This window comes from Coturnix japonica, chromosome 7 (assembly GCF_001577835.2).
Source record: "Coturnix japonica isolate 7356 chromosome 7, Coturnix japonica 2.1, whole genome shotgun sequence".
Taxonomy (NCBI): Eukaryota; Metazoa; Chordata; class Aves; order Galliformes; family Phasianidae; genus Coturnix; species Coturnix japonica.
In genome coordinates, this window is record NC_029522.1 from 33,245,598 (window position 1) to 33,260,644 (window position 15,047).

General features: G+C 49.7%; 1 protein-coding gene across 1 annotated transcript in view; it reads left to right on the forward strand.

Annotated features, from left to right (window-relative positions):
- The first annotated feature begins 3,560 nt into the window (after positions 1–3,560).
- Positions 3,561–15,047, forward strand: part of TANC1 (tetratricopeptide repeat, ankyrin repeat and coiled-coil containing 1) — a 48,607-nt gene continuing 37,120 nt past the window's right edge. The window contains exon 1 of the mRNA XM_015869309.2: positions 3,561–3,663. The gene's annotated coding sequence lies outside the window, so the exon portion shown is untranslated. The remainder of the gene's footprint in view (positions 3,664–15,047) is intronic.

A 15,047-nucleotide genomic window follows, 5' to 3' on the forward strand; every position in this document is an offset into this window, starting at 1 on the left:
ATGGAGCTCTTAACATTTAAGGTGATAAGAAGGTTAAGGTGGGCCCAAATTAACGGAAGCAGTAGCAAAGCTGAGCAGAAGAAGCTCGACTTTTGTGTTCCTCCTCATCCCAACATTACAAGGGAACACGGTTGCCATTGTATTTTTCCTGTCTGAAGTTCCTGTTCTCTAGAACAAGTCTCTAAAGCTGTTAGAATCTTGCATGATAAAGTGGGGCTATGAGGACAGCCTGTATTGCACTTCCACAGTGAGGGTTTGGTGATGGGAGGCTGCAGGGGGGCTCTATGAGGAGTCCAGAAGCTGCTGCGTGCTGAATCAGAACCAGCTCTTAATGGAGACTGCTGCTGGCCAGGGCTGAGCCAGAGGGTGGTGCTGGCTGCCCCTGTGTGAGAGCACATGGAAGGAAGGGGAAAACTGCTGGAAGGCCTGAAGGATGGGACCGGGGATATGGAGTGTGCTGGAGCAGCTCCTGCAGGATGGCACTGTGGTACAGAGCTGGGCTGGAGTGGTGTCTGGAGAGCTGCAGCCTGTGGGAAACACACCTGGAATCAGCTCAGGAAGGACAACATCTATGGGAGAAACCACACATGGAGCAGGTGGAGACAGACCACAGGGAGGAGATGGAGATATGGAGCACTTGGGACTGACTGGAGCCTGTTCACCTGCACTGCTCAGGGAGAGGAGGTAAAAGAGGGTGAATGGAAGGAAGGTGCTTTTAGTTTGCACTGCTCTAGTCTGCTGTCTGTCTACAGCTAATTAATGACGTTCATCTCTCTGTGCTGCCTTTCTTTTGCTCAAGCTTGTGCTTGGTGAGGGATCTCCCTGTCCTTATCTCAGCCCTAGAAGTTTTCTCATTGTGTTTTCTCCCTTGTTCTGTTGAGGAGTGAGAGCAGTGTGGCTGACTGAGCTCCTGGCAGTATGAAACCAGTGCAGGGCCACAGCTTCTGTGGGAAAGAACAGAGGAGCCGAAGAATTTCAGTGGGTGAAAGTAGACAAATGATATGGAAATTATCTGAAGAAATGTGTAGAACAAAGGGCAGAACGGCAGAAGCAGAAAACCAGATGTGTGCTGAATTCTTCCCAAGAAAAATCTAATGATGGGAGCAGAAATCCATGGCACTGTGATCAGAAGTGTTGTTCTGCTGAGGCAGATTGGGAAATGTTGACATCAGTTAAAACTGTCCCAGTATTGAGCTGTCCTGTGAAACAGGAGGACCTAAAGCCAACACTCTACTTCAAAAACTCTATTTGTGTGGATGGAGAAGGAGAGAGCAAGTGCTGGACCCGACTCAGAGTGTGTCTCCCACCAGCGATGTTACAGCTCTGTTCTTCTGTATCAGATTTCAAAGACAAAACCATGACAGGCTGCCAGTGCTGAGACGTTTCCTCTGAGAGAACTCTTCTCTTTCTGGACGTGGCCTGGCTGCAGATGGAGGACGAGGTTCTCTGCAGGAACAGGCAGACGCTGCAGCCTGAGCTGCCTTTTGTTCTGGGAATTCAGGTTTAGTTTTTGGTGATGAATTAAACATGAATGTAAACCATAGTTTGCTCAGCAAACTGTTTCAGTTATTTATAAAGCTGTTTCACGTTGTCCCTACATTTTCCTTTTTTGTTCTGAGGAAGATTAATCTTTTTTGTAATTATATGAAACTGTTGTAGAGTGCTACATAGTGAAGCTGAGCAGTTTGGCCGGGACACAGGGAATGGCTGAAGCGTTGGGAGCTTGGGATGCAAAATGTTGGAGTTTGGGAGAGAAAAGCACGTCATATTCTGCTGCCATTAGCAAGGTGCTGCTCGTGGTGCCACTGCTAAACCTCTGTCTGCACCTATAAAAAACATCACTTCAAAGCCATCGATGTGAGGTGTTTCCATGTTCTGGTATCTAACTGGAGATAACGCTCTGCAGTGGTTACCTTGATGCAGCCCATCAGGGTTACTACGCTGCACCAGGGTAACAATGTCTGTACATGGTTTCCAGCAGGATTTGGCACCAGCAGAGAAGCTCCATCTTACTACTGGTGGTACATCCATCCTCCTGCTCTCACAATTAAGAGCTCTTCATTTCAGCACAAAAAGCCAGCTAGTGTGACTGCTGAGCTGCTCCGATCCACCCACCCCATGGGTTACGTGGAGATCTCAGCAGCAGGTACATTCTGTCTGTGTGGTGTTTGGTTCAGGATGTCATATCTCAGAAACGTGAGGTGGGTGCTGAGATTCTGAAGGAGAATTCTGCGGTTGTGAAATAAGAGATTACCATGTAACAACTGAAGTGTTACCTGATGAACACAGCTGGATCATCTACACAGACTGAAGCTCTGAGGGCACTTGATGGTGCCTTAGAAGCAGGCACTTGCCGTTGCCTTCAGCCATCCATGCGTCCTTCAGGCCGGGAGTCTGACTGCTGTGACACATCCGTCATCACACACAGCTCGTTCATGGCTGCAGTTGTCCAACCACTGCATTGAGGTGAATGGTTCTCAGACCCCTTCCACCTTAATGCGCTGCTCTGAAGGGGCAGCTCAGGAGCTGCTACACACCATGTCCCTGCCCAGAAGGGGAAGGAGCGTGCAAGGAGCGAGCTCCTGTGCATATCTGCTGAGGGTTTGTCAACACGCAGCAGGAATAAGAGACACAAAACACAACCATGTTTTAAACAAATACGATCCTGAAGTTGCAGCAATGCCATTAACTGCATAAAAACACAGCACGAGTATTTCATTGCTTGATAGAGAAAACATATCTTCATGTTTTTATACTTAGGACTCGGTATTCATTTTAACCAGTATTGCTGTATTCTTAATCTCTGAGCGACGTACCATAACCGAGTTCCCGGCCGTCAGAGGAATGCACTGATGCTCTGACCGCAGCATCCCATTCCTTCAGGTCACGTTGCGGTTCGCTCGGATGTTCCCGTTCCGCGGCAATAGACGCAGGTTGCAGCAGGTCCCGCTGTCCCGGCGCTGCTCCTGTGTCCGCTGCGCTGCGGATCCCGGTGCGGAGCGCTCGGTGCCGCCTGTGGCCGTGGCGGGCACAGACCGGCGGGGCACGGCGCGGCGGAGCAGCCCTGCTTTCTGTCGCTATTACTTCTATTCCACGTACTCTGCTTTCTGTCGCTATTACTTCTATTCCACGTACTCTGCTTTCTGTCGCTATTGCTTCTATTCCACCGGCTCCGTTCCTTGCGGATCCTGCCAGCCGTGCCGCTCCTTCCAGCCCTCACTCCCGGTCTGTGTGTTGGGAGCAGAGCACCCCATTCCCGAGCAGCGGAGCTCGGTGCCGTTCCGCCCAGCTGGAACAGGGTACGAGGAAGACGAGACGGAACAAGCCGCGTTCAGACGAACGATCATCGGCTCCGCTGCTGAGGCCGGATGCGGCTCCGAGGCGGCTCAGCCCGTCCCCAGCCGCGTCCCGCCCGCAGGTGGCAGCGCTGGCTCCGCTCGGCCCCGCCCCAGCTCCGTGCGGCCCGTCCCGGCGGGTCGAGCCGTGGCCGAGCAGTGTCGGATCCCGCCCCGCCCCGCGGAGCCGCTCCCGCTCCGTTGGAGGTTGGCCGTGGGCTGCGGGGCGGGGACTCGCCGCCTCCCGCAGGCGCTGAGCTCATCCCGCCGCCTGGCGCCGGATGGGCCGCGCAGCCCCGGGCGAGCGGAGCCGGGCCCGGCCGAGGAGGTGAGTGCCGGGCTGCGCCCTCGGCGTCGGGCTGCGAGCGGGAGAGTGGGGCCGGGCCGGGCGGGAGCTCGAGCTGAGCTGGGCTCAAGGCCCGGCCTGGGCGCTGCTCGGCCGCGGCTTCCGCCCGCCCCGCACGCGCTCCGTGCGGCTGGGGGGGAACGGCCGCGGTAAGTGCGGAAAGTACGGGAAGGAAAGTTGGTTCATCCGCTGTTGGGTGCGGGGGAGCGGGACGGGACGGGACGGGAAGCGGCCGCTCCTTCCAGCGGCGGTGACAGCCAAAGTTGTGCGGCGGGGCCGGGCAGTGCCGGCAGGGCCGGGCCGGGACGGGCTGCTGAGGGCGGATCGCAGGTAGTGCCGGGTCGCAGGCAGTGCCGGGTCGCAGGTAGCGCCCTCGGTGCCCGCTTTTAGCACCGGCTGTAACCGAGCACCGCACTGTGCTCAGCTGTGGCCCGGCCCCGCCGGCTGCACAGCCCCGCTCCTGCCTTGTACTTGGGCCCGTCCTGCAGGCACCCGGCGGCGCTGTGCGGCCCGAGCCGGCCGTGCTGCGGGCTGTGCTGGGCGCTGTGCTGGGCGCTGTGCTGGGCGCTGTGCTGGGGGCTGTGCTGGGGGCTGTGCTGGGGGCTGTGCTGGGGGCTGTGCTGGGCGCTGTGCTGGGCGCTGTGCTGGGCGCTGTGCTGGGCGCTGTGCTGGGCGCTGTGCTGCGGGATGCGCTGGGCGCTGTGCTGGGCGCTGGGTGCCCCGAGGGGCGGCGATGTGCCCATGGGGTGTCGGCCGCCCCAGGACCCTTCGTCCCACATTCGTTGTTTGCAGAAATCCCGTGTGAGCTCCGTTGTTGCTTGGAGCAAACATCCTGATGGTTATATAATTAAAAAGACCAGGAAATAAGGGAAATCGGTGCAATATCTCGCATCCTGCAGAATTTCCTCCCGCTGTGGTTTGATACGCAGCTGCCAAAAGCTCACCTCACCTCTCCTGTTTGTTCTGCTCCGGTGGTGAAGGGGTGGGAAAACAGTGCCGTGATGTTAATAATGCTGGTGAGCAGAGAAGGCGTGAGCGCGGTTCCTGTGCCCCATCGCTGCTGTGGGGTGTGTGGGGCCGTGTGACACGGGCAGGCTGAGATGGTGCTGAGCTGCTGGCTGTGCTGCTGCCTCAGTGCAGAGAACCACTGGAATGTCCGAGTGGCGATAAATGATATCTGCTGGGGAGCCAAAACATAGTTGGTGCCCGGCCAAAGTGCTCGGCTTCCCACAACAGTCCTTAGGAAAAAGGCATTTTGTGTGTCAGACCACAGGCCTGGAGCCGATGCCATAGCAACTCTGTGGTCTGAGCACACAGTTCTGGACACAGCTAAGCAATCTTCACAGAACGATGTTTATCTTTAGCTGAACTTTGTGTTGTCATCAGGATTCAGTCTCTCTGTGAGGATGAAGGATGGATGGGCAGGGTTTCACATTGCTGTGTCTGAGGGCATCAGCCTGCTCTGCTGGCTGCTGTAACGATGCTGGTGGACATAGCTGTAAGTCAGGATGTATAATTGTGGCTTTACCATAGAGGTTTCCTGTGGAGCTGCTGCTCTGACAAAGTCTGGGTATTTCAGGCTCTCCCAGGAGCCAGATTGCCGTGCCCTGCCGGAAGCAGGGAGGGCTCAGCGCTGGGTAACACATCTGGAAGCTCTGAGGCTGTGTCAGCATTGCCTGCGCCGTGTGGGGGCTGCGTGGTTTATTTATCACACGGCTGTTGCAATAAAAAGGAAAGATGCAGACAGCTTGTGGATAGGAGGCGGTGCTGCTGGAAAACTGCAGGGAGAATAGTAGGAAGAGCACAGTAAGGCATGTGGAGGGGGAAAGTGAGCTGGTTGCTCATTAATGGAAAATATCTGGTGTGTTATGTGATGCTGATGTACCAGCTCTGCCCCATCTAGCTGCTGCACACTGCACGGGCACCTTTCATCCTTTCCAAACCTCTCTCTTGAAGCACACACTGTGTATGTAGATAATAGGAGTGGAACAGCTCCAACTTCAGAATGTCCTGTTTCTCTAATACTGTTTAGGGCTTTTTGTTTCCTCCCCCCCCGACTCACTGAGTGGAGACCTGCTGAGCCATAGGCTCCATCTGTAGGGCGCTTTGGAGCTGGAACATTACAGCTTGCATTACTTTAATGGGCTGAGTGCTGGCCTTCCTGCGTGATGTGTGGAGGTGCTCTGTGCCAAAGTGTTCTTTGTAAGAGTGGAAGCAGAAGGCCAAGTCATGCCAAGGCCCTGTTACAGGTTTCTCTCTGCTGCTAGGAGAGTAACTGCTGGGATGTTTTATTTCTCCGTCTGGTTAATAGTCCCTAACCGGGATGTGTGTGATGCGCTCTGCGCTGTGCTGGGCTCCTCACAGTGCCCGGTGCATGGCAGGACGCTGCTGCAGGGCTCAGCGAGCAGTTTGCTGTGCTGCACACACCACAGTGCCTGCAGCGCCACATTCTAACAAGGCCTTAAGCACAGATCAGCCCAGCAGTGTCAGTGCGTAACTTCTTTGCATTGATGTTAGCAGAAATTCAGACGTCTTTGAGGTCAAGTCGAGCACTCCTACGTGCATCTTGGTGTTGCAGTTGGCAGCAGTGCTCAGCAAGTCACTGTGTACATCTGCTCTTCGTTTAATTTCTCTTCTTTAATTTGATCTAGAGTTAGGATGGGATTTTCAGTTTCATCTGGAGAGGTTTGAAATTGGAAAGCTAAGCGCAGCTTCTGGCTCTGCTTACCATAAAGACCCTTAGAACAGAAGTACTGAGCTACAGGTACATGTTTTAAATCTTTCTGTGCAGGCTTTGTCAGCCTCCTAAGCTTCGTGGTGCTGTGTTAAAGGTCGGAGTTGTGAATTGTCAGTAGATGTGGATTAGATGTTTGAGATCTCTAAAACACGGTGGTATTAGAAGATTCTCTGCAGCCTGCAGAGCTGTTGCAGTCGCACTTTGCCTGCAGTATCTCGTCCTCTGATTAACAGTCAAAATATTGCTCAAATTCAACCTGATTTTTAAATTTTTTTTTTAATATTATGCATCCTATTGCAGCATGGCAGGAATGAAGGTACCAAAGAGCAGTGCCAGGTGGGTGGGAGCGCAGGGCTGGAGCAGGGACCTGCATTACTACCTGTAATTTACCTGGAGCCCTGCAGTGTGTGGGGACACGGCCCAGGGCAGCAGCTGGTGCAGAATCTCCTTCAGTTCAGGGAGTTTCCTCCCGTTCCTTCTACCTGCCATTCTCCCAGTCCTGCCCAGCCATACTTCAGAATTTGCATGTTGGTAACCAAATCGGAACACTTCACTAGCAGTCTTTCAGGCCTGACCTGAGCTGCCGATGTGGTGATTCCTCCAGTGCAGATAGCGAGGCATTCTGGGTTGTGTTGAGAAGCCTTGGCTTGCCGCTGAACTTGTGACCACTGCTGTAAAGGCTGTTTTTACGTATGTTCATACAGCTGGCAGGTGTCACTACTCACAGTGCTATGGCTGGAAGGGCCCCTCATTCCCAGCCCTGCTGCTGGCTGCCTGCTGCCCAGCTCAGGGTGCACAGGGCCCAGCTCAGGGCAGCAGTGCCGGGGCCTCACTGCCTGCCAGGTATAGGATTTCCTCCTCACGTCTGACCTAAATCTCCCCTCCTTTAGTTAAAGACACTCCCCTCGTCCTGTCACGATCTGCCCATATACAAGATTGATTTCCCTCCTGTTCATAAGCTCCCCTTGTTACTGGAAGGCCGCAGTGCTCGTGTTATCTGTGTCTAGCAGCATTCTAGGTGCTAGAAATGTGCAGGGTGGCCCGGTGAGCGTCTGCTGCTTGTTTAGTGCATGTTTCATGTATCTGGTAATGAATAGTTCTAAAAATGAATGTCCAGGCTGCGTGTATCGCCTGATTTGCCGTGGTTGTGCTCTTTTGAGGAGGAGAAAGGAGGGGTGTTAATTAACAACAACAACAAAAAAGGTAAATTAAGACTTGTCTTAGTCCTGGTTAAATTTAGATCCAGCAGGAGAGAAGCTGCAACTTGTTAGCAGCACAGGAAACGCCCTGACAGGAGCGTTTGATGTGTGTGTGTGAGCAGCAGCTCCATGGCTGCCGTTGGGCTCACAGCACTTTGCTGCTTTGAATATTGTCTGAGCTCCTGCTGGAACTTTGCTGCCATGTACTTAATTGTATTTATGTATTCCTTATTAAATATCTGTGACGTGTCAAAAGCTGGTAGTTGTGAGCCAGGTTCGGAGCCGCTGCGCTCAGAACAGCAGGGGTGTGTTAATTACTGGAACAGATAGAGACTGGGTTAAACATCCATCAAACGAGCTTTGTTTGATCTGGGAAAATGCGAGAATTTGGGTAAAGGTTGCTTCTTTTCCTCAAAAACGTGAGTCAAGGAAAGCAGTCCATTGCCTTCTTTAATAGCTGTCCTTTGCTTTGGATTTCCATTTCTGCCTGGGCTTTAACAAGTTAGGATCTAAACAGTATAAACATAAGAGTAGACAGAAGTACAATAATAACCTTTGACTTCTGAAATTTAAGTGAGAGAAGCTGCTGGAGAGTCTGACTGTGGACAGGTCCTTTTGTTTTGATGTGTTTGGTCTGTTTCTTGTTTTGAACAGCGATGACAAACTATTCCTAATGCAGCTCTGGAGGGCACTGTGCTGTGGTTTGCATCAGAAATGCCTGCGAGTTGCATTGATCCTTAATGTGCTTCAAGGTCTGTGCTGGGCTGGATTCCCACTGAGGTCAGAAAGGGGGTGATTTTTTGCTTTAATAGGGACAGAGTTTCTGGATTTTTCTGCAATATTTGCCAGAAACTGAAAATACCAAGAAAAAAAGAGAGAAATGCCTCTGCCACAAACTGTAGGCATGACTTTGCTGTGATGAAGTGAAATCTTAGCACTGTCCAACTGGCAGCGTAGGCTCCTCGCGTGCATGGAAGATTTGCACGTGACAATTAAAAGGCATCAGGGAAAAGATTTCCTTTCCTCAGTGCAGTTAAACTTGGTAAAGTGGAATGGAGGAGACACGTTGTGCCTTCTAGCACAGGGTCAGAACCTAATGCTCGGCTGGAGGATTCCCTGATGCACGTAAAGCTGCAGGGTGGCAGTGCTGCTGTGTGCAGCTGCAGTTTGCAGCTTTTCCCCTCCTGTTTCCATCAGGAAAAAAATGTTTTCCTCCTTAGTGAGCCCGGTTTGGTCAAGGGAGAGCTTTAAACAGTCTCTTTCCCTTCCTTCAAAGTTCTGATCTAGTTTGTTCTCATTAATTTCAGTCTCTTGCATCTGTTCACTCTATAAATCAGTGAACTCAGTTCATTAGGTTGCAGTGGGACTTTCAAGCATTGCCTCTGCTGGTGAAGGTAAAGGCTCATGAGCTGTCCTGGCAAACTGCTGGAGATCCAGGTAGATGGAGGTGGTAATGAATCACTGATGTTAAAGGACACAGTTTGTATTGTTCCACTAGCTGCATTCTGGTTTTGAGGATTTCAGTTACTCTTTGTTTTTTGGACACTTGCCTTTGGAGGCAGTGCTTTGTGGCACTGGGTTTGGAGGCTCTCAGCAGTGCTTGGCTGCTTAATTACTGAAAGCAGCAGAGCAAGTGTAAAATTTAATAAATACGGGCTTGCCCGGTATTCTGTAGTTTTGGTAAGAGCATGTATGGTCTTGTCTGTACCAGATAGTTACTGCAGAATAACGTGCAGCGTGAATGTGAAGCACTTTTTACCTTGTATAGACAAGCCTTTAATTTTTCTTCAAGAACAAACTGGGAGGTTGTACGTATCTTCTTGTCCTTCTACTGAACTCTGTCGTAGACTTACTGCTGGCAGGGAGTTGTACCCAAAGCAGTGATGCAGCGTCTGAGTGTTGCCATTGATTTCATGCAGTCACAGCACAGCTGGGTTGGATGGGAGCCCAGAGCCCCCCACCAGCCCCATCCTGCCCTGGGCTGCCTGCCCCCCACCATCCGTCAGCTCTGGGCTGCAGTGCCAGGGCCTCACTGCCCACGGGATGAAGAGTCAGCGCTGCTTCAGGGGTCTGCTTGTATGAGGAGTGCTGGCAAGAAAGCTCCAACTCTGCTAACTCCATGGCCACCTTTTGCGGTAGGAGCTGCTTATCAGATGTGTTCCAGCAGGGCTTGTGTTTAACACTGTAACATGTGCTTGTCATGCTACTGCACTGTACATTCAAATGGAAAGTGCTTCAGTTGAGGGGGAATTGGAAAAATACGGATGTTGGTATTTCTTTGTAGCTCATGCTGTGGAGGAGTGTCTGAGTGTTGCTCATTGGAGAGTGTGATCAAGCAACTGAAACCAGTAAGTTTGCATTTTGCAGGAGACAGAAGTATCCCAGTATCCGGGGCAGGAAGCAGGGAGGGGAGCAGCTCTGCTTTGCTGCATTCCTCTGGGGAGATGCAGGAGATAGCTGAGCCAACCCAGCAGTGTGCTGGGATTCAAGGCGTGGTTCTTCCTTCTGTACCTGCCATGGGATCCTCGCGCTGCTGTTGTTCTCGTGGTTTTAGGGTCACTTAGTAGTTGTCTTGCTTAATTATTGTGTTTGCTGCCAGATCCAGTTAGGCAGTTGTGTTCTCTGAAATAAATGTCTGAATTTCATTTTTAGTGCTGGTTTCTATGATTTCCTTGTGTGGTTTGCCCTACTTGAGCAAGGGGCTGGGCTGGATGACATCCAGAGGTCCCCTACAGCTTCATCCATTCTGTGACGTAGTGAGCACTGGTAGTTTTGGCCAGTGTAAGTATTTCAGGCTGTTATTGCATGGTAGCACTTTGCATCTAGTAGCTGAGATCAGGCGATGCTCTAATAAGAAACCATCAGAATCTATTTGAACCAAGAGTAATACATTTTATGTCATGTTAGAAAATGCAGAAGTACTTGCTTAATGACAGCTGTGTTTGTTTCTGTTTTTAACCTTGTCGGGTTGTCTCGGGTGGTGACAGTGGTACTTCATGACCGCTGTCAGTAATCGTGGCTGATGTCTTTACTGTGTCAGTAGAAGAATCCAAGAGCAGACTTAGCTTTTGGTGGACTCCTTCCTGCTGTTGGTGTGAATTTGCTTTTCAGTGGATGGAAAAAGAATCTGAAGAAGCCTTCATTTCTAGATAGTAAGCGTGCATTTTCATACGGTGTCCCACAATGCTTTCCCCTAGTTCTGTGCACCTCTAATCACATGCTGCCAGGTTTCATTAGCGCCAGCTTTGGCTCAATGTCAGGTGATTCCATGTAGGACTCGGAAGGAATTTGTTTTCCTGTTCTCAAACATTAAGCAGTTGGTCTATTACAAGTCTTCGGAAATAGTGATTTTTGCTTTCATGTAAGCAGTGGTGCCGCTGTCAGACTAGATGGGGCAGCTGGCATTCCAGGCATACAAGAACATCCCCTTCTTGAAGCAGTGACTGCACTCATGCTGCTTGCTTGGTGCTTGCTCTGCTGGTGGAATGAGGTATCTCGGCCTGGAGCTGCCTGCTGCATTTTGTCCTTGCTGTTTGCTTTGCTGTTTTGTTATGTGTAACTGCAGACAAAAGAAACAAACACAGAAATTAGCATGTTTGTTGCACCACATGCTGTCTGGATTATTTCAAGAAGAGACTTGTAGTGTTAAATCACTCTGGAGGTAACTTCTTGATACTGCCTAGAGTATTGTTGTGAGAACCTGCTTGGCTTAGCAGCGTCCTCCAGTGAAATTCTCAACACGTTGCTCATTTTAGCCCAGTCTCACTTTGGTAGTTCACGGTGCTCTTCTTTCTCTTTCACTTTAAATGAACTTAGTCGATGGCTTTTGTACTGAAAAGGAACAGAAGTCACCTGTTGGTGTTTGAACGTGATTGCTAAAAGCAAGTTTAAAGTGGTTAAAGCAGTTCTGTTCTGGATAATTACAGTAGACACATCTTGTGTACGCTATCTGGCGAGGAAGTGCTGACCACCTTAAAGGAATATCTTGTACTAAAAGTCAGATGAATTCAACTGACATGACGTCGCTTTGCTGTCTGCTAAATTGGCTCCTTCCTCCTGTGAAGGAGAGTATAAAATTGCACATTGTCTGCAGACAAATGCATGCAGAGCTACTGGAGACAGCTGTGTGAGTTCTGAAGGGTAAGGAATCCAAAAGTCAGGCAGTGCCTCTATCAGCTGGTGGGGTTGTGTTGCCGTGCAGATATGAAATGGAATGTCACCGGGACATGAGATGGAAACCTGACTCCTGGCTGCTGAAGCACAAAGAAGGGAGGGTCCCCGGTCAGAAGTAGGTGTTAGAGCACTTTGTACGTCCTGCTTGAGATTATTTTAGACTTGATGTGTGGCCAGTCAGCCCGATAATGGAATATAAAGTTTATAGCCTGGCTGATGGTATTACATCCCTGCAAATGAGATACTACTTTTGGTTATTGCCTGTTGTTAAGTGTAACTATATTTGTTACCTTTAGATTGATTTCTTCTGTGTTAATAGTACTTGTCTTTTTTTTGTTTTGTTTCTGAAATCAAGGAACACAGATTTCTTTTAGCAGCATTTCTGAACGCTGCATGATGTCTGGATAGTCTGAGGGGTCAGCTGAAGTGTTGGGGTCAAGAAGTAACGTAGATACTGATGATAGATCTGTCCCCATTTCTGCTCTGCTAGATCAGTTTTACGGGTTATGAAACAGTGTCTGTGGAGGAGCAGGTTTAACTGATGCCATGTTGAGGGCTGAAGGAAGAGGACTCTGCCGACTGAGCTGTTTGAACTGCAGGCTGTATAATGTAAGATGGTTGCACTCTGCATTTACATTTGGCTGCTTGAAGTGAATGGCTGTGTTGTTTTATGAGCAACTTGTTGATGTTCCTCTGGAAATGAGGGCTGTGTCTGGGACAGCTGAGGAGCTGGAGACACTTGTTATTACAATGCTCCTAATATTCCGTACTTTCTAGATGAAATGGTGCTGTCACCATGTAAGTATGTAACTGCTGAGTAAAATAAGACCCTACTAGGGTGAGTTGGGTCAAGATTTTGGTTAGCGAGGTCTTGGTCTTCCTTTCATTTTCTGTATACTATTAAAGCTGAAATGGCAGCTTCTGACCTATTTTCCATCTAATTTTAGGTTTTCGATTTTCTGCTGACACAGTGTGTGCTGGGTCTCTTCTGCCAGCAGGGAAGTGATGAATTCTTTCTTGCCTGATGTTTTGACCCTTCCATAATAGATTTCAAAGTAGGGGTTTTGTCACATTTTCCATGTTTGACATATCAGGATAGAGAAAGATGGGATGAGAGTCGCTATTACGGCATAGGAAAAGAAAGAGAAAGTAAAGATCTGTGATTTATTTCATTTGTTTGCTAATTCCTGCCCTGGTGCAGACTGTGACATCCACTGGCTCCTAGGACTGCTGGCTGGGATTCCTGTATGGGTGTTTCTTCAAGACTTATTAACCTTGTGACCTTATTTCTGTCTGAAATACCTCTTTCTGATTAGGGGAGGGCCAGCTTTTTGTTTTATTGCTAAATGTTCTTGATGCGAGTTTTATTGCTGAAGGCGAGCAGCAGGGAGCCTTCCTCGGCTCCATCCTTCATTACCATGTTCTCTCCATGCACACACAGCTTCTGTCCCTGAAGCAGAAACTTATTTTAGTGCATGATCTGCGTATGCTGATCCATGTTTTGGGAAGCTGGAGGAAAGGCAATTCATTAAATTCAGAAATAGAAGGCAATGGAATGTTAGAGAGGGTAATATCCTTGTGTGGAATGTAAGGATGTGATGTAAGGGAGAAAACAGCCCTGATGACAGTGAATTAGTCTAAATGAGATGAACAGAGTGAAGTGTCATTTGTCTTGGAAATAACAAGAGCTAGGAGGTGAGGTTCAGAACGGCTGGATAGGTGGGATAGGTTTGATGAATCCCATAAGGACGAGTAGCATTATGTTTTCAGTCATAACTGAAGAAAGAGGAAATTCTGTAGGACGCTGTACGTCGTTACAGTCCCGGTATTTTCTCTGGAGAGATTTGACAGTGTGGGAAAAGAAAGGGAGAAACAACCTTATCTGACCACAGAGTAGCTGTAGATATTCTTGTGTGTTTGAAAAGCAGCTGTGAACCTCAAGGGTTTTATGTCTCCTCTTTTGGAACCGTGTTATCCCCAAGTCATCCAGTGGTTCACCCACATCATTACTGGATCATTCAGGTTAGTTTAAACAGGTGCTCACGGCACTGTTAGTTAAGATTTCATACTTTGTTAATACTCTTCATCTGCTTTAGTACAAGATGTGAACTGACTAATGGGAATTTCTGCAGTACCTGGCACCTGACTAAGAATTTTTGGACAACTGTCAAGCAAAGAGAGACGATATCATCCCTGGAGGCACATTCTGTGGGGGCACTGGCCAAAATGATCAACAGTGGGATACAAGAGACGAGCAGAAAACGGAGTTACTGCAGGATGGGACAGGTGTGTCTGTCAGATCTCAAACCAGACTGGTGGGAAACAGGCGCTGCAGATGCACATAGCAATAGCTAACATGATAGTGAGGAGATGTTCCGTGCTTCCTCGTCTGGCTGACTCTGATCACCTCTCATGTTGCTTAACATCGTGCACCTCCTGTTCAGCCATGTGAGAGGTGTGGGGAGCCTGAATGCCAATGGAGGCTGAGGCAAAGAACTCACTGAGATCCTCAGCCTTCCTGCTGTCTGTTGTAGGGAATTCTCCCTTCTCATTTTTTCAGAGGGCCTATGCTCTGCCTGGCCTTCTGACCAATGTACCTGTGGAGTCCTTTCTTACTTTTCACATCCACTGCCAAGTTTAGTTCCATCTGCACCTTGGCTTTCCTGATCCCATCTCTGCACTTCTGCATCTCTGTATTCTTTTTGGGACGCACATTCCTGCCCATACTGCCTGTACATGCTCTTCTTATCCCTCAGTTTGACCAGCAGGTCCTTGCTCAGCCATGCTGATTTCCTGCCTCCTCTGCTTGATTTCTTGTGCTGGGGGACAGAGAGCTCTTGTGCTCTCAGAAAGACATCCATAAAGAGTTGCCAGCTCCGCTTCATTCCTGCCCCTTAGGATTGCTTCCCAGGGGATCTCATCCAGTAGTTCCTTAAACAGCCAGAAGTTTGCTCTCCTGAAGTTCAGGGTCCTGACTCCAGTCTTCACCAGGCCCAGATTCCAGAGATGGTGAACACAAACAGGGCATGTTTGCTACAGGCCGAAGTGTCTCCAGTCTTAACCTCTTTAATGAGCTCCTCTGCATTGGTGAGCACCAAGTCCAGCAGCACTTCCCCTGGACGGGGAAGTTATCCTCGGTGTGCTCCAGGAATCTCCTGGTTGAAATCCCACCCCGATAAGGATGAGAGCCTGTAAGCCTAATGCTTCTTACAGCTGAAATGGTTTTGCATTAATTTACACACCTGTTTTTAATGATC